Source organism: Bos grunniens, chromosome 14 (genome assembly GCF_055505025.1).
Source record: "Bos grunniens cultivar Pamir isolate PY7600 chromosome 14, Bosgru_T2T1.0, whole genome shotgun sequence".
Lineage (NCBI taxonomy): Eukaryota > Metazoa > Chordata > Mammalia > Artiodactyla > Bovidae > Bos > Bos grunniens.
In genome coordinates, this window is record NC_141178.1 from 68,118,686 (window position 1) to 68,143,772 (window position 25,087).

At 41.0% G+C, this 25,087-nt stretch overlaps 2 long non-coding RNA genes across 8 annotated transcripts in view; one reads left to right on the forward strand and one right to left on the reverse strand.

Annotated features, from left to right (window-relative positions):
- Positions 1-1,485: 1,485 nt before the first annotated feature.
- On the reverse strand, positions 1,486-3,044 carry LOC147359614 (uncharacterized). Of its 3 annotated transcripts, none has more exons than XR_015140975.1 (3): positions 2,490-3,044; positions 1,931-2,168; positions 1,486-1,797 (listed from the first exon to the last, which is right to left on the reverse strand). It is a non-coding gene; the product is annotated as an uncharacterized LOC147359614 (long non-coding RNA). The 3 variants fall into 3 exon arrangements; XR_015140974.1 differs by having other exon boundaries at positions 1,879-2,168; XR_015140973.1 differs by having other exon boundaries at positions 1,504-1,797; positions 2,045-2,168; positions 2,490-2,827.
- The window catches only part of LOC147359615 (uncharacterized), a 28,582-nt gene continuing 5,367 nt past the window's right edge, over positions 1,873-25,087 (forward strand). For 3 of the 5 annotated variants that reach the window (XR_015140971.1, XR_015140968.1, XR_015140972.1), the window contains exon 1: positions 3,316-3,460. This is a non-coding gene — a long non-coding RNA (uncharacterized LOC147359615). Of the gene's footprint in view, positions 2,012-3,114; positions 3,291-3,315; positions 3,461-25,087 lie in introns of those variants that run through there. The other 2 variants (XR_015140970.1, XR_015140969.1) reach the window with 2 other exon arrangements.

Consider the following 25,087-nt stretch of genomic DNA (forward strand, 5'->3'; position numbering starts at 1 on the left):
ATAAAAACACAATGCCATATGAGAAAGGCCTATAACAGATGAATAAGTTGTTTCTCAAGTATGGGAAATAAATAGGATAGCAAGAAATACTGCCAAAATAATCCTAATTGCTATACTGCTACTCCATAATTTGCTCCCAACAATAAGTTTATTAAAAAAAAAGAAAGGTGGAGAGGAATTGAGAATAGACTATGGGGATGGTTTCATATTTCTAGTCTTTTTACACAGTCTTTCATGACTTGCTGGTTCCCAGATCATTTTACTGACCATTTCTTTTGTATCTGTATGTCCAGAGGGCCCTAGAGGACCCACACACTTCCACAACCATCTGAGAAATCATACAGGCCAGTGGCAAATGCCTGTACAAATGATTGTATCTCAGCTCTGAACCACCTTTCCAGAGTCTATTCTGTGATGCTGAGTTGAAACTACAAACTCAGTGTTCCCTTTGCCAGCTGACTTCCTTTAAGATTCTGACAGTAGGGGGCACTAGTGATGGAAAGGCAGAAGTTTGGAGACAAGGAACTTGATCCTCCTTGCCCAGCTTGCCTTGCCCTTTACTGTTACCATGGCAACAGTACTCAACTCCTGCAGCATTAGTGGGCCTTCTTTTTTTTTCACACTCTGAACTAGATTCCTTAGTGATTCTTCCCATTGTGTAGATATCTGTCCCAGGGAAGGCTTCTGATTGGCTGAGGGGGTCATATGCCCATCCCTTGGGCCAATCACTTTTTGCAGGGAGAATCATAAAAAATTTCCCACTGTAGTCAGGAATAAGGTTTGCCTGTTATTGGAAGCGGAGAAGGTGATGGCACCCCACTCCAGTACTCTTACCTGGAAAAGCCCATGGACGGAGGGGCCTAGTGGGCTACAATCCATGGGGTCACTAGGCGTCGGACACGACTGAGCGACTTCACTTTATTTTTTCACTTTCATGCATTGGAGAAGGGAATGGCAACCCACTCCAGTGTTCTTGCCTGGAGAATCCCAGGGACGGGGGAGCCTGGTGTGCTGCCGTCTATGGGGTCACACAGGGTCGGACACGACTGAAGCGCTTGGCAGCAGTTATTGGAAGAAGAATCATGGAAAAGGGTACTGGAGCAACAAAAATATAAGCTACTACAGTTGACAATAAGGTTAAAGAGGAAAAACAATTATCAACTTTTGAGGAGTCTTAGGTATTGAGTAAGCTACTAGTCTCAAAGTAGCCATGCTTCCCCTTTCCAACAGAACAGCAGGCTCCTCTTGCTAACACTCCATTTTATTACCATACTATGTCTCTAGCAGCTCCCAGACATACTCGAATTGACACAGGTTCTAGACCCTACGGTCCTGTTGGGGTCTGATACACGGAGGCATGTTTCACATGCTAAGAGAGTAAAGAGCCGTGAATAAACAACTGTTTGCTGGAGTTTAGAAAGGCTTTAAAGATTTCATTTGACTAAATCCTAAAAAGTCAGTAAGGATTTAGCAGGCGAGGAAGGAGAAACAGGAGTCCAGACGATATTCTGGGTTATGAAAATAGCAAGTGCAGAGATGAGTGGAGGCATGAAAAGGCATAATGGGTTTTGGAGGATCATTTCGTGTGGCTGAGCATGTACGGGGGTGGGGGGTGATACGTCTGGAAAGACAGATTGTGGACAGATTGTGATGAGCCTGGGATGCCATCAAATCTCTTGGAAAACATCTGCTTTCCATGTGCTGGCCAAAGCGACAACCATTTTCACACATGCTGCTCCCTGATACATGTGCCTGGAATCAGTTTGCTTCAAAGGGTGCAGTCCAGTGAGACGATACCTGGGAGTTGAAGAGGGTAGGAATTCGAATGATGTTTTCAAATTTGTTAACCTGAGCACATTTCAGATTTCAGTAAAATACCTTCAAGCTGTTACAAAGTACAGAGAGTTTTTCCTCCTTCGTGTTTCTGTACCTGCGCGCTTTCTTGCCCACCGCTGAGTCAAACTCCGGGTAGCCCCAGAAATGGAAGCAGAAAGTCGGGCTGGGAAATCAGGTAAGAGAAGAAACCTGCCGGAGGCTGACTCACCTCAAAATTGAAATATGTAAACAGAGTCTAGCTGCGATGGAATCATTGAAGTACAAATAGCTGTAGGCATTGAAACAATCTAACAAGGGTAAAAATGATGCTGAGGCATATACATTATTTCCCACTAAAAAATAGAGGACAAGGCAGAGGAAAGAAAAATCAGGTATTTAGAAATGTGTTTGGGGAAATTTATTACAACCTCCACACTAGTCCATATCTTTCTGAACCTACTGACAGCTGATTGCCCCAGGCTGGATTTACAACTGTTTATCATTATCTTCACCCAACTTTTGTGATTAATTAATTATATGTTTGCCTGGTAGTGCCATGGGTATGGGAAGCAGAGATGGGGTAAGCGTTAAGGATTAAAAGCTATTTGCAAACTCAAAATTGCCAGAGATAAATGTTGCAGAGACGGCAAAAGTGACTTGGAAACAGTCGTGACCTCAGGACTCCGCAGGCTTGGCTACTTGTAAATTGCAGGATCGACAGCAGAGTGACCAGTTCATCCTGGTTTTTCCTGAACTTTTCTGGTTTTAAAATGGAAAGCTCTGCTTTCACAGTGCTCCTAGTTCCAAGCAAATGGGAGAGTTGGTCACCCTAGGGAAGGCTGGTGATCTAATTGGCCGTAATGTAATAAGCCCTGTGAGGCAGGCCAGTGGTGTGGGAAGAGTGAGGGCAGCCCCAGGAAATGCAGTAGAGATGTGAGGGTCAGCTAAATTGGAGGCACAGAGGCTGGACCACAGACCATCCATCACCTCCAATCAAACCCATAATTTGAAGATTTACCAAATCACTTACCCTTCACTCAGATGTTGAGAAATTTCAAGCCAATGCAGGTTAAAAAGTTTTAATCCTTTTATAAAATTTGATATATTTATAGAAAGTATGTGTCTTGGGAGTAAAACTCTGTAATAAGGTTAATGAGAAGAGAAGCAACACAAATCTGTTTTCATCACTGTTAACATAGCTTAAATCACAACACAGGAGGGAACAGCTGCTCTGGAAGGCAGCCTAGGAGCAGATCAGCAGAAGCTGATTATCTATTAATGAGAAGGTTTTAGCGATGAGCCCTGGTGGAAAACCCACCAGACTCAATTCTGAAAGCCATCTACTGAAGAGGAGGTGTATATGAATCATTTGATTGATGTAAAAAAAATTCAAAACAGATTCTTCCCAGCACTCTAGAGGCTGCCATGCACCACTGCTCTCTTATCTGTTTATGTTCAGGAAATAGGATACTTCAGTAAGTAAATGTGTGGAGTATTTAATTAAACTCACGGCTGGGCTCTGTGTGTGAGGCTGGTCCTCATTCAGGGATTACTGGACTGTTGCATTGTTCCTTCTCTTTTATTTCCCTTCATCCTGGTGCTTCTATCTTCAGCTCAGTATCAGCAGGAGCTATGGAGCATCAGGGTAAGTATGTTAGCATTATCTAATTGAGCTTACTTTTAGATAAAGAAACTGAGGTTCAGAGAGCTTAAGTCACTTTTCTAAGGACTTCTAGCTTGGAGAACTATGATTTAAACCCATGTCCTGGGTGACTCCTTAGTGGATGCTTATAATCACTTATGTAATAGAACATAAATGTATTTAGCAAAAACTAACTATGGTATACAATAATAGTTCTCAAAATTTGTCTTCAGACCAGCATCATTAGCAAAACCTGAGAACTTGTCAGAAACGCACGTTTTCAGGCCTTACCGCAGACTCAGCTGAATCAGAATCTTTGAGAATGAGGCCCAGGAAGCCCTCTGAGTGATTCAAATGGACACTAAGGTTTATGAACCACTAGTGTATAGGCTGTATGCTGCGCACTAGGATTTAAAAGGAAAAAAATAGGTTCCCTGACATCTGGGAGTTCAGTGTCTAACAGAGGAGATAAGCATACAAAGAGAACCATAATCATACTTACTAGGGTACTGTAAGTACAGTGAGAAAATAGGCATAGAAAATCAGGAAAAGAAAGATGAGGACAACTAATCCAGATGGGGCAAGTGATGCTGGGACAGGCTGTGAACACACAAAAAAGCTCTGGTCATAGTGACAAGCAGGAGAGAGTATTCTGGGCAAGGGAACAGCATAAAAAAAGAAAGAAATGATGGGCATCTGTGAAAAAGTAGTTACTCTGGGGATGCTGGAGTGTGAGGTGTGATGAAGGAGGCAGTGATGGGTTCACAGAGTGGGCCGTGGGCTGCCCTCTGTCATTCTGCTACCTGACCTACCACTTGCTGAAGCTCAGGAGGTTGGCTTCTTGACAGCTTGGCTTGGAGATTTTATAGTCATTTGTCACTCTGGCATTTATGACTGCCCTATGGTCCCAGATGAGGGGCACCATATATCACAAAGGCTCATTCTTCATGAGCTATTGAGCTCCCAGTAATTCGTGCATATTATTTATACCCCGCATTCTTTTCTCCTCCCTTCTTGTGAGGTCCCCCATGCCACAGCCATCACCTAGTAGACGTCAAGCTGTCCAGTGGATGAAGTGTTGTTTGACAAAGACTCAGCAGCTGGGGATGCACTTGCAGTTTATGTCATGAATTCTTACTCAATTCTTTGTTCTTCACATCATCTATCAGTGAATAATGTACCCATCATAGGTCTTCAGTCTGTATTTCCAGATCAGTATTTCAGCATGGACATGGCTGTATTTGAGTGCTTAAAATAAAATAACGGTGCTACATTCACTCTAGCGTAGTGCAGAGAATGTGAGGTTGGGAACGAGGCTGGGGATCTAGCCCCGACCCTGTGCTTCCCAGTTATGTCCATAAATCACATTTGAGGGTCCACTTATTTAATTTTGTGCAACCTTGATTTTTATTATCTGTGATGTTGGGTTGCTGTAGAATTAAATGATATAGTATTGGTACCTGGAACTCAGTAGATGGTATTCCTTTCCTTATCATTATGTATATCTGGTTGGCAGTATTGGCGAGATTGCCTATTCAAAATGCCTAACATCAAGACTGGGCAGAGACTTCCTTTCTCTTTTTCTAGATATTCTGTTTCTGTGGATTTTCTGTGTTCTCTCCTACCCAAACCTTGAGGTATAACCAGGGCTAAGCTGTTAAGCATGCATGGCTTAAGTCTTCTCTCTGGTAAAATAGAGTGGCTGACCTTTGTAAATGGTTTTTCAGACTAGTTTTCATCCAGGAAACCCTTTGTTCCAGTAAATCTGAGCAGAAGCAACATCCTTACTAGTAACCCAACCTCTGCTCATCACCCCCAAGTATTACAGTTGCATGCATGGACCTGGAGAAAACAAGGGCTCTACTGGGAGGACGATACCTTATCTTGAACCCAAACTATCTCCACCTCTGCCTTCTCCATCTTAATTGATGACAAACCAAAGTTTATGTTACGAAAGTCAAAAAGCTTGATGTTATCTTTGACTTTTTTTTTTTCACATCCCAAATTTATTTTCTTCCAGGAAGTACTGTTTACATAAAAGTTACAACCAGAATATGTTTGCTTTGTACTCTTTCTACTGTCACCACCTAGGCTGAGCCTGCACCATCTCTTGTTCAGGTAATGAACAGTAGTATCAAATTGGTCCCCACTTCTAGGGGCAACTCCCTTTGCAGTCACAGTGATACCATTGAAATGAGCCAAATCGGGTCACTCCTCTGCTCAGAGCTCTGCACTGGCCCCTGCTTTACTCAAATAAAATTCAGAGCCCCCAGCCAGCTAGTTCCTCATACACTAGTCCCCTTTGCCTCTCTGACTTCATGTTCTCCCACACCTCCATTACCTGCAGCCACATCAGGCTCTTAACTCACCAGGCTGACTCTTACCTTTGCGCCTTTGCCATGGCTGTTCCCTCTGCTTGAAGGCACTTCCCCAGATGCTACAGACTGAAGGATATTCCCTCCAAAATCCTATGTTAGAGCCCTTAAAAAAAAAAAAAAAGAAACCAAACCCTAACCCTTAGTTTGACTGTATTAGGAGACAGGGTCTTTAGGAGGTATTTAACATGAAATGAAGTTGAAAAGGCAGGACTCTAATGAGATAGAACACTTTTCACTTTCATGCATTGGAGAAGGAAATGGCAACCCACTCCAGTATTCTTGCCTGGAGAATCCCAGGGACAGAGGAGCCTAGTGGGCTGCCGTCTATGGGATCGCACAGAGTCGGACACGACTGAAGCGACTTAGCAGCAGCAGCAGCAGCAGCATGGCCTTATAAGAAGAGGAAGAACCTCTCTTTCTCTGTCTGCTATGAGAGGGTACAATGAGCAGGCAGCCATATGCAAACCAGGAAGACAGTCTTCCACAGAAACTGAATCAGCTGATACCTTGATCTTGGACTTCCCAGCCTCCAAAACTGAGAAAGAAATTTCTGTTGTTTAAACAACCCACACTATGATATTTAGTTATGGTGGCCTGAACAAACTAAGGCATCAGACTGACACAAGTCTAACTTCCCCACACCTTCACCAAGTTCTCAAATGCCATCTCTTCAAAGAATCCCACCACAATATTCTATCAACATTGAGATGCTGGAATTTTCAGTTTCTCTTACTCTGCTCTTATGTTTGAACATTCCTTGTTTAAACAGTGTATCATTTTCTAACCCATGATGTAATTCACATATTATGTCTACTGTTTATTGTTGGACTAACCTACTAGGAACTAAAAAGGCTCTTGATGAAAGTGAAAGTGGAGAGTGAAAAATTTGGCTTAAAGCTCAACATTCAGAAAATGAAGATCATGGCATCTGGTCCCATCACTTCATGGCAAATAGATGGGGAAACAGTGTCAGACTTTATTTTTGTGGGCTCCAAAATCACTGCAGATGGTGAGTGCAGCCATGAAATTAAAAGATGCTTACTCCTTGGAAAGAAAGTTATGAGCAACCTAGACAGCATATTGAAAAGCACAGACATTACTTTGCCAACAAAGGTCTGTCTAGTCAAGGCTATGGTTTTTCCAGTGGTCATGTATGGATGCGACAGTTGGACTGTGAAGAAAGCTGAGCGCCGAAGAATTGATGCTTTTGAACTGTAGTGTTGGAAAAGACTCTTGAGAGTCCCTTGGACTGCAAGGAGATCCAACCAGTCGATTCTAAAGGAGATCAGCCCTGGGTGTTCTTTGGAAGGAATGATGCTAAAGCTGAAACTCCAGTACTTTGGCCACGTCATGCAAAGAGTTGACTCATTGGAAAAGACTCTGATGCTGGGAGGGATTGGGGGCAGGAGGAAAAGGGGATGACAGAGGATGAGATGGCTGGATGGCATCACCGACTTGATGGACGTGAGTCTGAGTGAACTCCAGGAGTTGGTGATGAATTGCGTGCTGTGATTTATGGGGTCGCAAAGAGTCGGACACGACTGAGCGATTGAACTGAACTGAACCTACTAGGATGTGTATTCTTTGAGACATCTTCTTTGCTTCCAGCCTTTGAAAAGACACTGATGCTGGGAAAGATTGAAGGCAGGAGGAGAAGGGGATGACAGAGGATGAGATGGTTGGATGGTATCACTGACTCAATGGACATGAGTTTGAGTAAACTCTGGGAGTTGGTGATGGACATGGAGGCCTGGTGTGCTGCAGTCCCTGGGGTCGCAAAGAGTTGGACATGACTGAGCAACTGAACTGAACTGATGTCCAAAAAACCTAGAACAGTGCCCAGCACAGAGTAGGTGCATAATAAATATGTGCAGAGCAAGCAAATAGATGGAAAAATAACTATATTTCTTAGCTGTATGAGCTTGGCAAGTTGTTGATCTATCTAAGCTTCATCTCTAACTTCAGTTGATTACTATGATAATTAAATAAGTAAAATTTGAGTTAAGATAGAGCAACTGCTTGTCTTTTTCATCATCATATGCCAGTGTCTGAGACATAATAGTTCTCGAAACAAGAGTTAGGTGCTTAATGCAGTGCTTGACAAATGGTAAGTGCTCATCAAATAATGATTGTGATTTTGGCTGAATGAAATGTCTGCTGTTAATCGTTGTCTTTATCTCATTCTTGAGAGCTGGCCTGGATTAGGAGGAAAAATCCTGGAAGTCTTTCTATCCTCTTTGCCCACAGGTTTTTAGCCGCAGCCACACTTGTCTCTTCTGAGTAGCAAATGTACTTTTCTGTATCCTGTTTTAGTGCTTTCTACAATGTTGTACTTGTGACTGGAAATGTTCTTCATCTTTTTTCCATCCTCCACCTGATAAAAACTTCCATTGTGTATATCAAGGTGATTCCTATTCAACTTCCAGAGTCTCGCTCAAACATCACTTCACAGGAAACTTTCCCTAAGACTCCGGTGTGGGCCAGGGCTTTTCATAATCTGATTAGTAGCACCCTTAACTTTTTAGGAGAATTTATATCCAAATTGCTCAGCACAGTGTCTAGTATTCAGTAGTTTCTCAACAAATATGCATTCAGGTATAAAGGATATTATTTATCACCAGGTACTTGATATCCATAATTTAATTTGATATTTTATAGTAGACATTGAAATTATCTCTAATATAAATATAGTGCTACTCATGTCTGACTCTTTGCAACCCCATGAACTGTAGCCTACCAAGGCTTCTCTGTCCATGGAATTTTCCAGGCAAGAATACTGAAGTGGGCCGTCATTTCCTACTCTAGGGAATCTTCTTGACCCAGGGATTGAACCTGCATCTCTTGCATTGGCAGGCGGTTCTTTACCACTATGCCACCTGGCCAGGTGAATATACAGATAAAGCAGGCTCAAACAGGTTAGACAACTCCCTCAAAGCTACACATAGCTAACAAGTTTTAGTCAAGGTTGAACTTAGTTCTCTTCAACTCGAGAAAAAAATACTCTTCCTGCTACAAGGGACTTGCTCCTGAGATTCCTCAAGCCAACTTATCAATTCTTTTCCTTTAGTGAACATAAAAAAGTAAAAATACATCTTCCCCCGACTGACTCTTTGCCCCCAAAGTTCCCTACATCCTTAATGATCCTAGAGCCATAATGCCATTCTAGAAAGTTCTTGGTCCTGGCCAGCTATTTCCCTCTTCAAGGTTTTTTAAAGATATATGTCTGTATAATCTATTCAATTCTAAACTTCCTCATCTCATTAAGTGGCACCCTAATCAAGCTGATAATATAGAAGACGTCCTCCATTCCTTCTTTACTTCTTTGTCCCAAACAATCCATATGTAATGTTTTCTGTGCTTCTACCATATATGTCTCAAGTCCATCATTTTTCTCCAGTACTCTGTAGTGTGCTAATTGTGCCCTCTCATAGCTCTAATACTTTCCAATATATTTTTTTTCCCTCAGTTGGTAAACAGAAGCTATCCATTCCAGAAACAAAGAGTGTAACATAGTATAGGGGCTTATGGGGTTGTTGAAAGAGCTGTGGAGTGGGGGCAGACGCCAGAGCAATGGAAACTGAAGGTCAGAGAAGACAGCACTGAAGACCTCAGCCTGCAGGACAAAATCTGGTGGGTTTTCTAAGCTTGTCTGAAAGTTGTCATCATCATTCTGGGAAAGTCTGAGAAGCTCCCCAAGAGTCTTAATCAATAGCCATGAAATGGGTAGTTTTCAGGACTTGGCTGGGAGTTCTGTGATGCCCACATGTGCACATTCATCTGCTGCCTTCACCTCGAGAGAACAAAGCTTCTAATTCACCTCCACTTTACAGATATCACATATTTTGCATTCCTTGGCAAAATGTAGCCCAGGATCAAACATGGGAGGTGATGCTGAGAAACAGAATCAGGAGCCCTAGAAGGACATGGTGGTGGCACTCAGTTGACAACAGATAGCCTGTCCCACTATTTGCTACACAGCAGCTAAATTTGTCTTTAAACTCTAAAAACAGAATATTTTATAACCATTCTCAAAATAGTTCAATGGCTTCCTCTGATGATAAAACCCAAACTTGCCCCCATGACCTACAAAGCTCACTTGACCTTTCTCCTGCCACCTCTTCAATTTCATCTCATTCCACAAGTTGAACCATTATATTCACTGGTTTTCATTCCGGTTCTTCAACATGCCAATTTCTTACCTCAGAATTCTTATATTCTTATATCTACTCTCCCTTCTGCCCAGAATGTCTTTCTCCTTGATTTTCACATTCCTTTTATCTCAGCACTTTGAACAGCCCTTTCCGAGTTCTCCCCAGTGCCCCTTTTTCTTTCAGTGCATTTATTGCCATCTGCTTTTATCTTTTCTGTTTGTTTAGTTAGTGTCTGCTACACTCATTGGAATGCAAGCTCAGTGAGAGCAAGTACCGTATTATCAGGGGGCTAGTTCTCAGTCCCGATTCAGTTATCAGTTATCCTTTTAGAACACAGCTCATCATGGGTGAGTTCACTGCCTCAAAAAATCAGAGAACATCAGTTTCTTTGGTGCCCAAGAGCCTGCATTGTACCAGCCTCACTAGAAGTGCGAGAGAGATAAGGACAAAGTCTCTGAGTGCAATGCTTAACAGTTTCAGTACATGCCAAGCAAAGTGTTTTAATACAACCTGAACTATGCATCTTTCTGCTGTGGATGTTCTATAACCTGTCTCTCCTCTCATCCCTTGGAAGAGCCAGAAATCTCATATTAATTTCAGTTCAGTTCAGTTCAATTCAGTTGCTCAGTTGTGTTCAACTCTTTGTGACCCCATGGACTGCAGCACACCAGGCTTCCCTGTCCATCACCAACTCTCGGAGTAAGTTCAAACTAATGTCTATCAAGTCAGTGATGCCATCCAACCTTCTCATCTTCTGTCATCCCCTTCCCCTCCTGCTTTCAATCTTTCCCAGCATCAGGGTCTTTTCCAATGAGTCAGTTGTTCGTGTTAGGTGGCCAAAGTATTGGAGTTTCAGCTTCAGCTGGATGAATGAATATTCCAGTGAATATTCAGGACTGATTTCCTTTAGGATGGACTGGTTTGATATTAATTTGATTAATTATAATTTTACCCTCCTTTCCAAATCTGTCAAATCATCTTCATTAATCAGCACTCAATTTAAATGCACTCAGATTCATTTATATTTTTTCTGTGCATCCACAGCTCTTGGTTATTATTACTTTGTATATGTGATTGATGCCTCCACTAGATTATGTGTTACTTGAGAACAGAGATTCTCTCTGGCTCCTCCTTTTTATCTCCAGTGGTGGGTATAGGGAACACACTCAGGAAACATTTACTGAATTGCATTGAATTCCTTCTAAAAGCAAAAGTGAAGTGAAGTCACTCAGTCGTGTCTGACTCTTTGTGACCCCATGGACTGTAGCCTATCATGCTCCTCTGTCCATGGGTTTTTCCAGCCAAGAATACTGGAGTGGGTTGCCATTTCCTTCTTCAAGAAAGAGGTTTTCATTAGTTTTGTCTGGAAGTGAAAGTAGCATCCTACTCTCTGTGACCTCATGGACTGTAGAATCCATGGATTCTCTAGGCCAGAATACTGGAGTGGGTAGCCTTTCCCTTCTCCAGGGGACCTTCCCAACCCAGGGATTGAACCCAGGTCTCCCACATTACAGACAGATTTTTTTTTTTTTTACCAGCTGAGCCACCAGGGAAGCCCAAGAATACTGGAGTGGGCAGTCTATTCCTTTTCCAGGGGATCTTCCTGACCCAGGAATTGAACCAGAGCAGGCAAATTCTTTGCCAGCTGAGCTACCAGGGAAGCCTTCCAAAAGCAAAGTGCTGGGTAAATCCCACTTAATTACAGAATCCTGGAGATGACTTAGCTAAACTGCTAATAGATTCATAATGCAGAACGCCAACTTTCTCTTCTGATTAATGGTATTTTCCAACCATTTATCTCCTCTTTCTGTTTGCCCCTGTACAGTGTTCTCTTGACCTCCACATTATGCAAGCACGCATGCTACCTCCTGTTCCCAGTGAATTCTCTTAAACAGGACACATTTCATCCACTTCTGACTTTCTGGCACTAACTCTTTTCTATAAACCTGATGGGCTGTATCACATTCAAATATTTGTATGAAAGCATCATTTACCTGTCCCTTCAAAGTGTAATTGGTGCTAATTAGCAAATAAATCAAACTGAATTTTCCATTAAACATGCTTTCATTAGGGTCAGTATTTACTTGTTTGCATTTAGTAGAGGAAAACATCAACAAGAAGCATTAGCAACTATTTTTCCTCTTAAGATGAAAATAAATAAGCATTTGTTAACATGGACAGAGAAGTATTTTTTAAGTTTTAAAATAATAACATATCCTGATATTGTATAAAGGGAAGAACCCAAGACTGAAAGTAGGAAGTAATAGTACCAATAGCAACTATTAAATATTATGTGCCAAATAATACAATAAATTCTTTCTGAGCTCACAATATTGCATGGCAAGTGATTTTATCCATTTTCCAGATTAAGAAAATGATTTTAATAAGAATTAAATAACTTGACCAAAGTCACAGAGATCATTTGTAAACCAGGTAATGTAGGCCTTAAATCTTGGTCAGTTTGATTCCATAGTTGAAGCTTTATGTCTGTCTCTCTGCAGCATTCTAGACCTCATTTGGTCTTAACAATGGATTGTGTTTTGTATAACAATTCTTTGTCTCATCCTGTTTCATACTCTAGTGTCTTGACTTTGGCTTAACCTGTGAAACTGACTTTGGCCAAAAGCATTACGTAGGAGTTCTGGTTTTGAGCCTGGGCCCTAAGAAGCTCACATAGTTTTGCTTACTCTCTTATTTCTCTGCTGTAGCCATGAGAACTTTGTGCCTGGACTAGCTCCTTGGTCTCAGGAGACAATGAGAGACACATAAAACAGAACCACCCTGAGCTGGGCCTAGTCATAATCATCCAGCCTCCAGAAAACGAAATGCATGTGAGTGAACCCATCCAAGAAAAGAACAGGCTAGCTGAGGCCAGCCAAGATCAACTAAACCCCAGTAGGCCACACACAGGTAGAGCAGCCCAGCCAAGGGTAGGAGAACTGACTGAGCCCAGTCTAGATCACTCACCTTCTACCTAATCCACACACTCAGGGCAAATGAGGAATTACTGTCATTTTAACCACTGAATTATGAGATTGTTTCTTTCACAGTAATGTTTTGTTAGTACAGCCAGTAATTAGCTCTACAAACTCGCTCAATAATAATGCTTATCACCATTTATTAAGAGCTTACTATATAAGACACAGCGCTAAACACTTTATATCATCACTCCCTTAAATCTTTCTCAAAACTCTCTAAGGTTTTCACAGATGAGAAGAATGAGATAAATGGAGATGAAATAACTTCAGTTCACATACTTGTATGTGGCAGAGGTGAGATGCAAACATAAGTTTATCTGCATCCAAAGCTGTCCTCTTTCTGTTATACTGATATGGTCTCATTCATAATCTACAACTTCCTTGGAAAATAGTCAGCTGTGTGACTGTCACTTCCACTTAATTTGTCTGGGTCCATCTTCTTCAACTGCAAACTGGAAGAACCTAACTAGACAATATCTGTTCTCCCTCTTACCTTCTACAGTTCCATGTTCCTACAGTTATTTGAGGCAAGTTTGATTTAAACACATATGGAATTTGATGGTAATGAGAATTGTGATGAGGACTGTGATGATTCAACATGGCATAGATGAAGCTGGGACATAGTTTTGCCACGAACCAGAACTGAGATGATTACTACAAGTAAGCATGAAATTTAGCTCTGAAAACCTGTAGGTTAGATGGCAGAGTAAATCTGGGTCACACATTTTAGTTCTAATTACCTAACACAACCACCAGCAACAAAATAAAAAGTGTCAGCAAAAAAAAAAAAAAAAAAAATCCACCATCAGCAAGTAAGCTTAAAAACTAAATATATTATTAGGCTCACAAAGAGTAGAAGTGACTGCCAAAGAGGGCACCAAGTATTTTTGACAGCTCCTGCTCTAAATCCTGGGGCTTAAAAGTATGGTACGGGAACATGGGAAAAGTCAGTAAAATTCTGAGATGTCTCATCAATACTCCTCAATCTGAAATTATTAATAGGCACACCAAGGAAATACATTTCAAATCTGTAGGATTAGAAATATGTAGATATATGTTTATGTATATATACATATGTTTTTTATAAGAGATCCGTTAGGAACAGAGATAATGGTCAAAACTTCAGAATATCCATACATGGAAATGAGATATATAGTTCCTAGACATTACTTTGACAACAAAGGTTCGTCTAGTCAAGGCTATGGTTTTTCCTGTGGTCATGTATGGATGTGAGAGTTGGACTGTGAAGAAGGCTGAGCACCGAAGAATTGATGCCTTTGAACTGTGGTGTTGGAGAAGACTCTTGAGAGACCCTTGGACTGCAAGGAGATCCAACCAGTCCATTCTGAAGGAGATCAGCCCTGGGTGTTCTTTGGAAGGAATGATGCTAAAGCTGAAACTCCAATACTTTGGCCACCTCATGCGAAGAGTTGACTCATTGGAAAAGACTCTGATGCTGGGAGGGATTGGGGCAGGAGGAGAAGGGGACGACAGAGGATGAGATGGCTGGATGGCATCACTGACTCGATGGACGTGAGTCTGGGTGAACTCCGGGAGTTGGTGATGGACAGGGAGGCCTGGCGTGCTGCGATTCATGGGGTCACAAAGAGTCAAACACGACTGAGTGACTGAACTGAACTGATGGGATATGAATGATATAGGGAATTTTAAAATATATTTAAAAATATATCAGAAAACAAAGCAACACTCCAACAAATATGGAACTAAAGCCTCACAGAGATTGCCCCCTCCCTTCCACTAGAATGATCTAACTGCAGAATATTTCTACAAGAAGACAAATAGATTCCCAATAACTTAGGAGTTCAATGGAAAGCCAGGATGATCATGGCAGATTTGAGAAAACTGATCCTCAATATGACATGACTTTTAAAACAAAAGCTAAACACATGTTCAAATATGCACCCAAGGAATGAACATGACATGAAAAAGACAGATGAATTCAGTCTGATAAAAATATGCCAGACAAGAATATGTCTTCAAATATATATATTCAATATGTATTCTACATATTTACATATTTAATATTTTATTGAAAATGCCTAAATAAGATAATTATATTAAAAAGATGGACAATAAAACAATATCAATATGGAACTGATAGATAAATTAGAAATGAAAAGAAACAGATAAGTATTAGATAATTGACATTTGTGACAAAAGAAAGCTATGTGATATCAGGGTGATTGTTTATGAAAGGAGAGAAATTCTTAGAGACTCAGACTAGGTGGCATTAAATCATAGGATAATTTGTAAAACAGAGAACTTCAAAGAAAGGAGGAACTGAATATTCAGAACAAAATAAGACTGCCTGTTCCCAGAAATAACGACTTACACAAGATAGACCTGTTAGGCATCCAGGCATAATGACAAAGTTGCAAATAAGGAGGAAAATCAGACTTACCCCCAAAGTTCTCTGTGTCACCAATTAGTGTCAGAGGACAATGGAGCTAAGTCTATACAATTCTAAAAGAAAATTAAACACAGCCAAATAATACATCAAATGCAAAGCAAAGGCAAATATTCTCAAACATGAGCCTTCCTGAGTAAAACCAACTGATAAAATCTTGTCAACCAAAAGGCATTTAAAGACTTGTAAGCCTCAAACGGTAAAGAATCTAACTGCAATACAGGAGACCTGGGTTCGATCCCTGGGTTGGGAAGATTCCCCTGGAGAAGGGAAAGGCTACCCACTCCAGCATTCCAGTATTCTGGCCTGGAGAATCTGATGGACAGAGGAGTCTGGCAGGCTATAGTACATGGATCGCAAAGAGCTGGACACAACTGACTTTCACATATATATGGTAATAAATAGAACTTTGTCTGAAGCTGAGAAATATCTTTAAGTGTCAAAGCAGTTTCCTTCCCTTTTGCTAAATTAAAAGAAAAGTGAGAATAATAATTTATTTTAAATAGTATGCAAAATAATCCATAAAGGCGGTATTTAAAAGCATGAAGAATATAAAATAATAATAGTCTTTATTCTCATTGCTATATCTGTATGTAGAGATAAACTGAATATTTGTTGTTTAGTCACTAAGTTGTGTCTGACTCTTTTGTGACCCCCTGGACTGTAGCCCCCCAGGCTCCTCTATCCATAGAATTTCCTAAGGCAAGAATTCTGGCGTGGGTTGCCATTTCCTTCTCTAAGGGATCATTCCAACCCAGGGATCAAATCCATATCTCCTGCATTGGCAGGCAGATTCTTTATCACAGAGCCACCAGGGAAGCCCAAATTGAATACTACTTAATGTTAGTTATTAGTAGTATTTCTAGGTGGTGTTTTAAAATGATGTTATCTTTTATTCGTTGGTGTTCCTTTATTCCGAAAACAAGAAATGTAAATTTAGCATGGAGCCAAGACTTGATTGTTGTATTTGAAGAACAGGACAAAAAATTTAGGTCTTAGCTTACTGTAAACGAAGGCAGGTAGAGACAAAGAGAAGGTAGAAAGAGAAAGGAAATCTTCTATCAGCTTGACATGGTAGAAAAAGCATTGCTTCTGAAAATAGAAATCTACCCTTGGAGTTCCTTCTGTGTAACCTCATAGACATTTCAGTTCAGTTCAGTCACTCAGTCATATCTGACTTTTTGTGACCCCATGGACTGCAGCATGCCAGGCTTCTGTGTCCATCACCAACTCCTGGAGCTTGCTCAAACTCATGTCTATCCAGCTGGTGATGCTATCCAACCATCTCATCCTCTGCCATACCCTTCTCCTCCCGCCTTCATTCTTGCCCAGCATCAGGGTCTTTTCCAATGAGTCAGGTCTTCACATTGGGTTGCCAAAGTATTGGAGCTTCAGCTTCAGCATCAGTCCTTCCATTGAATATTAAGGACTGATTTCCTTCAGGACTGACTGGTTTGAACTTCTTGCAGTCAAGGGACTCTCAAGAGTCCACTCCAACACGACAATTCAAAAGCTCAATTCAATTCTTCAGTGCTCAGCTTTATTCACAGTCCAACTCTGATATCCATACATGACGACTGGAAAAACCAGAGCTTTGGCTAGACAGACATTTGTCGGCAAAATATTATCTCTGCTTTTTAATATGCTGTCTAGGCTGGTCATAGCTTTTCTTCCAAGGAGCAAGTGTCTTATTATTTCATGGCTGCAGTCACCATTTGTGGTGATTTTGGAGCCCAAGAAAATAAAGTCTCTCACTGTTTACACTAATTCTCCATCTATTTGCATGAAGTGATGGGACCAGATGTCATGATCTTAGTTTTCTGAATGTTGAGTTTTAAGCCAACTTTTTCACTCTTCTCTTTCACTTTCATCAAGAGGCTCTTGAGTTCCTCTTCACTTTCTGCCATAAGGGTGGTGTCATCTGCATATCTGAGGTTATTGATATTTCTCCTGGAAATCATGACTATAGCTTGTGCTTCATTCAGCCTGGCATTTCACATGATGTACTCAGCACATAAGTTAAATAAGCAGGGTGGCATTATACAACCTTAATGTACTCCTTTCCCAATTTGGAACCAGTCTATAGTTATATGTCTAGTTCTAACTCTTGCTTCTTGACCTGCATACAGATTTTTTAGGAGGCAGGTCAGGTGATCTGGTATTCCCATCTCTTAAAGAATTTTCCACAGTTTGTTGTGATCCACACGATCAAAGGCTTTGGCATAATCAATAAAGCAGAAGTAGATGTTTTTCTGGAACTCTCTTGCTTTTTCAATGATCCAACAGATGTTGGCAATTTGATCTCTGGTTCCTCTGCCTTTTCTAAATCTAGCTTGAACATTTGGAAGTTCATGGTTCACGTATTGTTGAAGCCTGGCTTGGAGAATTTTGAGCATTAATATGCTAGTGTATGAGATGAGTGCAATCATGCAGTAGTTTGAACATTCTTTGGCATTGCCCTTCTTTGCGACTGGAATGAAAACTGACCTTTTCCAGTCCCGTGGCCACTGCTGAGTTTTCCAGATTTGCTGGCATATCGAGTGCAGCACTTTAACAGCACTTTAACTTCAAATCTTTTAGGATTTATAGTAGCTCAATTGGAATTCCATCACCTCCACTAGCTTTGTTCATAGTGATACTTCATAAAGCCCATTTGACTTTGCATTCCAGGATGTCTGGCTCTAGGTGAGTGATCACACCATCGTGGTTATCTAGGTCATTAAGATCATTTTTGTATAGTTCTTCTGTGTATTCTTGCCACTTCTTCTTAATATCTTCTGCTTCTGTTGCTGCTGCTGCTGCTAAATCACTTCAGTTGTGTCGGACTCTGTGCGACCCCATAGACCGCAGCCCACTAGGTCCCCCCATCCCTGGGATTCTCCAGGCAAGAACACTGGAGTGGGTTGCCATTGCCTTCTCCAATGCATTAAAGTGAAAAGTGAAAGTGAAGTCGCTCAGTCATGTCTGACCCTCAGCGACCCCAGGGACTGCAGCCTTCCAGGCTCCTCCATCCATGGGATTTTCCAGGAAAGAGTACTGGAGTGGGGTGCCATTGCCTTCTCCTGTTAGGTCCATGCAATTTCTGTCCTTTTATTGTGCCCATCTTCGCCTGAAATATTCCCTTGGTATCTCTAATTTTCTTGATGATATCTCTGGTCTTTCACATTCTACTGTTTTCCTCTATTCTTTGCACTGATCCCTGAGGAAGGCTTTCTTGTCTCTCCTTACTATTCTTTGGAACCCTGCATTCAGATGGGTATATCTTTCCTTTTCTCCTTTGTCTTTAGCTTCTTTTCTCAACTATTTGTAAAGCCTCCTCAGACAAACATTTTGCCTTTTTGCATTTCTTTTGCTTGGGGATGGTCTTGATCACTGCCTTCTGTACAATGTCACGAACCTCCATCCATAGTTCTTCAGGCACTCTGTCTATCAGATTTTATCCCTTGAATCTATTTCTCACTTCCACTGTATAATCATAAGGGATTTGATTTAGATCATACCTGAATAGTCTAGTGGTTTTTCTTACTTTCTTCAATTTAAGTCTTAATCTGGCAATAAGGAGTTCATGATCTGAGCCACAGTCAGCTCCCAGTCTTGTTTTTGCTGACTATATAGAGCTTTTCCATCTTTGGCTGCAAAGACTATAATTGATCTGATTTTGTTATTGACCATCTGGTGATGTTCATGTGTAGTCTTTTCTTATGTTGTTGGAAGAGGGTGTTTGCTATGACCAGTGCATTCTCTTGCCAAAACTCTATTAGCCTTTGCCCTGCTTCATTCTGTACTCCAAGGCCAAATTTGCCTGTTACTCCAGGTATTTCTTGACTTCTGACTTTTGCATTCCAGTCTTCTATGATGAAAAGGATATCTCTTTTGGGTGTTAGTTCCAGAAGGTCTTGTAGGTCTTCTTCATAGGTCTTCTTCAATTTCAGCTTCTTCAGCGTTAGTGGTTTGGGCATAGACATTAGGCCTCTTGCTTTATTTCTTAAAATTATTTGCCTCATCTACAAAACTTGGGAAACAGTGCTATGATCAGAGTGTGGCTGCAATAATGGAATGAAATAGTGTATTTGATAAGATCAAAGCTGTCACAGGACTAGTCCACATCTGCATCCCTCCCACCAGACGTGTCAGGTTTTCCAAGCCAAATCTTAGATTTAATAATAGTTAGTTGGGAATTAAGTGAGGAGAAAATAAATAACAACTGGCTGTAGAGTTTGACTATTGTGGTGAAATTGATAGTATACCTCCCACTTCTTCAGAAAAATATGTCCAAACTTTTTTGCAGGTGAATCATCCCTGGTTCCCATTTTATGTAGTTCAGGTAGGGTTGAAATCCTTACTTGGGAAGTAAGCTTATCTGCTTACCTACAGTGATTCAGAGATAAACACATGACATGAGTCAGATGGTTGAGAAATCCCAGCTCTCTGAACAGCTTAAGGAAAATGGTCTCTGTCTTTTGGATCCAAACTGGGGGGCTGAAGCCTAGAACCACCACTCCATCTCACCATTCTAAGGTGAGAGGCCACCTGGGAATGGAACCAGCACAGAGAGGGTCAGGAGGATAGCATTCAACCTGTTTAATTCATCTGGGTCCCGGTATGTCAGCTACGAAAGCGAACATTGCTCAGTCGAGTCTGACTCTTTGCAATCCCGTGGACTATTCAGTCCATGGAATTCTCCAGGTCGGAATACTGGAGTGGGTAGCCATTCCCTTCTCCAGGGGCTCTTCCCAACCCAGGGATCGAACTCAGGTTTCCTGCATTGTGGGCAGATTCTTTAACCAGCTGAGCCACCAGGGAATAGGAGCTAATTAATTCCCCTTCATTTGAAGGAGAAGGAGTTGGTTTGGGCCATCTGTAATGGAAAGTATCCTACTTAATACAGATGGGATGATTTTTCCTTTCTTTAATTTTTTTGTTTAGGACGGGTTTTGGAACACCTGTGGTGAGAGTCTTAAAGGTGAGAGAAAAAAATACATATTGTGAAATATTCTGGAAACTATCGAGTTCCAGCATGAGGCTTCCCCATGGTGTTCAAGAAATATAAGCAGATAACTTACATTATTTTAAAATTGGCTTTGATGTCATGGATTTCATGTTTGTCAGATCTCACCACTTTAAGACTAAGACCCATGGTTTGTGACTTTATTGATAAAACACCAAACAGATTGTTTGAGGCCTTGGCTTATAGCATTCTCTCAGCGGGGCAAACTGCACTTTCATCTCTGCTGCACCAGCTCCCTTTGCTTGATGAGCTCCTCTAAGGCTCAGATCTAGCCTTTTACTGCATTTGGCCACTCATTATTGCCAATGCCTAACCTCTATTCTGCCTGGTGGGCGCCTCTGTGTTTCCATGACAACTACTTCTTACAGCTCTCATTACACATTCCACGGGATGATACAATTCTCTCTCACTAGACTGTAAGCTCCCTGAAGACAAGGATGCCTCACACATCTGTGTGTTTTTAGTACATATCACAGATCTGGCACGTGGTAGATCTGCTGAATATTTTTTGTTTACACTATCCCCCAATCCTCTCTCTGTATGTCTTAACTCTGCATCATGGAAGTCAGCCTGCATCGATAGCATCAGTGGGATTCCTATGGTTTGCACTCAGGTTTCTCAGGAGACAGAAAAGGCATGAGCAGGAGATAAAGTGTTGAGCGAGGGAGGTCAGAGGCACAAGTGGCCAAGGTCAAAGCAGTCAAAGAAAATGCAGGTAGTGCTTGGATTTAGACACAGAGGGAAGTGAAGGTGAAAGTTTACATATATAGTGGAATTTGCCACAGAAGGAGTCATGAACATGTATGGATTCAAGGATTCAGTCTTTCATGTGTGACTTTATGATATGTATTTGTATATATGAATGTGTTCAAGTAAGTTTAACTTACTTATTTAACTTACTTTCACATCTTCCATCACCACTACCACCAAACTACATACTTCTATACACATAGGTACATACATACCGTACACCATATAAATCCCACACACTACACCGCCCCCCCCACAATTCTACTTCAGAATAATTGGCACAAGTATCTTAGAGTGGCTGTAGAGATGCCATCTGTGGTTTCCAGGGACTGCTTCTCTAGGAATTCCAGTTTTTATGTTTCTTTCAGTTAAAATAATAAAAAAAAGTGCATCTTTTCTGTTTACCCAGTGCCTCCATCATGATGCTCTGTTTTGCTTTCTGAAACTGAATCAATCTATTTTGCCTCAGGGAACAGCCGTCTGTGTTAATTTCTGGTTCCACCATTGTCAGAGAGCCTGTGTGCGATGCAACTGACAAGGTTATGGTATCTCATGTCATTTTATTACTGAAGGTTTCTTTGTCGCTCAAGTCACCCTCACTCTTTTGCAGACCCTCAGAGTCACTTTCTTCCCAAATCTGGATTCAAATGTCACTCCTAATTGAACTATTTTAAAAATAAACTAAATTTTTAGCTTGCTTTTAGCAAAATCACTCTTAATAGTTAGTATTATCTCATATAATTACAAAAATCACTTTGGCTCAGAGTGACTCACAACATTAGCCTTCAGTCCAATAAACCTTGGCAGTTATATTTGGTGAAAGGTCTGGCTGTTTTTAGAAAGAAAATAACTTTGATGGATGTATCTGTTGGATCAGAGCTATATTGAGAGATCAGGAAGGCTTAAGGCTTCCTGGGGTAATAAAATTAAAGGTTTAAAGCAACTCTAGCTAGAACTTGCGATTTGGAGATAGTATCAAACAAACAACAACAACGAAAAACAACCTTTAACTTTATAGTTTGGGAAGTCAGTCTATGTAAACCCATCTCTGCCACCTACAGGCCATGTGTTCTTAGGCCAACTAAAGTTTCTATGTCTCAATATCCCTATCTGTAAAGTGGGTATATAAAAATATAACAGCCTATCCTGATAACTGTTTCAATTGTATTCATTCTGATTGATTTGTAACTTATCACTTCTCAAATACTTTTTTATCCACTTGTTAAATGATTTGGTATTAGCCATAAAATAACCACATCCTATGGGTTTTGTTTGAAGATTAAATAGGCAGCCAATACTAAGCTCTTGGTACTGCGTAAAGTATGCAGAAAGCATTTGGAAATACTGGATCCTGTTATAATGATTCTTTTTCATTTTTATCATTACTTCTCAAGGGTTAGAAAGCTTTCATCTGGGTCACAGATGTCATCTTATAAAATCCTGGGCTGGGGCCGGGGCGAGCCGGAGTGAGCGAGAGCGCAGGAAACAGCAGCGCCGCCGCCGCTCCGCCGAGGCGCTGCGCCCCCCGGGGGGGGAGAAATTAAAAAAAATAAATAAATAAAATAAAATCCTGGGCTAACTATTAAAATCATTGTTATTATGGCATTTTACAGTTGAAAAAACCATGATTGGGTGAATGAATTGCCAATGTTACAGAGCTAATAAGTGACAAAGATGGGATTGAAGCCCTGGTCAGGTTCTTATACCTTTTCTCTATACTATATTATTTTGGACCAGAGACAGCATTTATAAAACCCAGGGGAAAACATTTGGGGTCAAACATCCACAATAGTAATAGTAATCATGGGTGCCAGAAAATGAGACTGAAAAAGTCTTGGGCATAAATCACATCACATCAACATCTACAATGGACTTTGATAGTTCTTTGTTTTAATTAAAGAGTAGAATCTTAAATTCTATAGGTTCAGGGCTAGTCCTGGGAGCAGAGGCTGCAGAAGACAGAACAAGTATTGTCAACTTCATAGACATGAGTGAAACCCAAGGAAGAGTAAAGCAATGAAAACTTGCAGCTTTCTCTTTTTTAAGATATGCAGTGGATGCTGCAATATGTCACCACCTCCTTCCCTTCAGGACCAAAATAAATTAACCCCCAGATGCCAGGAATGTTGACTGCTGACAACTCTCCTTTCACCCCTCTCTGAGCACTGCCACCAGCTGAAGAGAGCCCACTTATCCAAGCTCAGTGGACATTCAACAACAGGTCAATGCAAAGGTGTAAAGGACTACCCTCCTTGCTTCAGGATGGGACAATTCTGTAGGGCCACCCAGCTCCAGAACCCCTCAACTGCCTCCTTATGAAATCAGCTAAAGGTCTAACTACTTCTCTTTCAACTTGTCTGTTTGCCTTCACTTGGCCACAGGTATTCACCCTAACAGCACCACCCAGTGAATTTCCTGCACACAAATCAATGCTTCAGAGTCGATTTCCCAGGAAACCTGAATTGCATTATAGGTAAAGCAGGCTTTGTTGTGGTGGCCAACTCCAGGCACTCCCCATATTTCTAAGGAAGTTCTAATGATCTGTCAAATACTTACTGTAGCATTAAGTGAATACATCAGAACATAGTAAATATCAGGAGCATTTTTATAAGCATCGGAATGGAAATATTTATTGATTTCCAAGGAGTGATTTAGCTGTTGTCAGAGGCTAAGTCAGTGATCCTGACAGAGATCCAGGTTGTGTGACCACGTCCATTAACATTACTTTAATCTCCGAGGTCTTGAATGTGCAGGACAGCGTGGACAAATCTTAATTACTACTAAACAAATGGCACAGTGTTATCCTTTTGCTCAGTGTTTCAGAAGCTTCTTCCTCTCAATTTGTTTTTGTCTCTACAGGCCCCCTGAGGGTTTCCTTTGAAGTTGAGTTTCTGTGGCCACAGGGTTCCCCTCCAGGTGCTATGGCAGCAAGAGAATATTTCTGAACCTCTTCTGAGTAGGGAATCGTATGGTACATTGTTGAATTTCTTAGGGGTGTGGTATGTGAAGGGCAGAGCAGGACCATCTCAGGATTCCGTAACTTGGACGATATGTCATCATTAAGTCTACTGCTACTGCTAAGTCACTTCAGTTGTGTCCGACTCTGTGCGACCCCATGGACTGCAGCCTACCAGGCTCCTCCATCCATGGGATTTTTCCAGGCAAGAGTACTGGAGTGGGGTGCCATCTCTGATCAAATTCCCTCACCTCCAGTCATTACCAACACCTTTCTTCAAATGTGGCTTCCTTTCTTCTACATCTTCTCCGATTTTCTGCCCTGAAAATCCTGCAGGCTCTTTGAGGCTTGAAGAAATGTGACCTGTAGTGCCATCCAGTCACAACTGGTTACTTCTATAAAGAATTCCTGTATGTTTAAACTTTATCCATTTTCATAATCTTAGATATAAGAATTTAACCTCTGAAATTCTATCCTAAGGAAATAATTCAAAATACACATATACATTTTCAGTACAAAGATATATAAAAGTCCTAGGCATGACCATCAAAAACAACTCTCTCTTTGCTTTCCTTTTATGTTCTGTCTCCTTTCAGTAGGATTTAAGCTCCATCAGGGCAAGGATCATGTCGAGTCTCTTCAATTTCATATCTTCGGTTTCTAAAACAGTGCTTAGCATGTGGAAAATGTTCAATCATTATTTAATGAATGAATAAATGAATTCTCAAATGTGAAGAATGTATCTAAAAAGCAATTGTGTAGAGATATAATGAGGGTCTGATAAAAGGAGAGCACTAACGTGTTTCTGGTTGGAAAGTGGTCACCGTAAAGATGTCCAATTTCCTAATAATCGATGAATTTACAGCATTTCCACTCAAAAATTGACATCTTGTTTTGAAACTTGAAAAGTTCTTGTAAAATTCAGCTGAAAGAAAAGAAGAAAATAGCCTTTTTCTTTTCAAGAAGAGAAGTAGGAGAGGT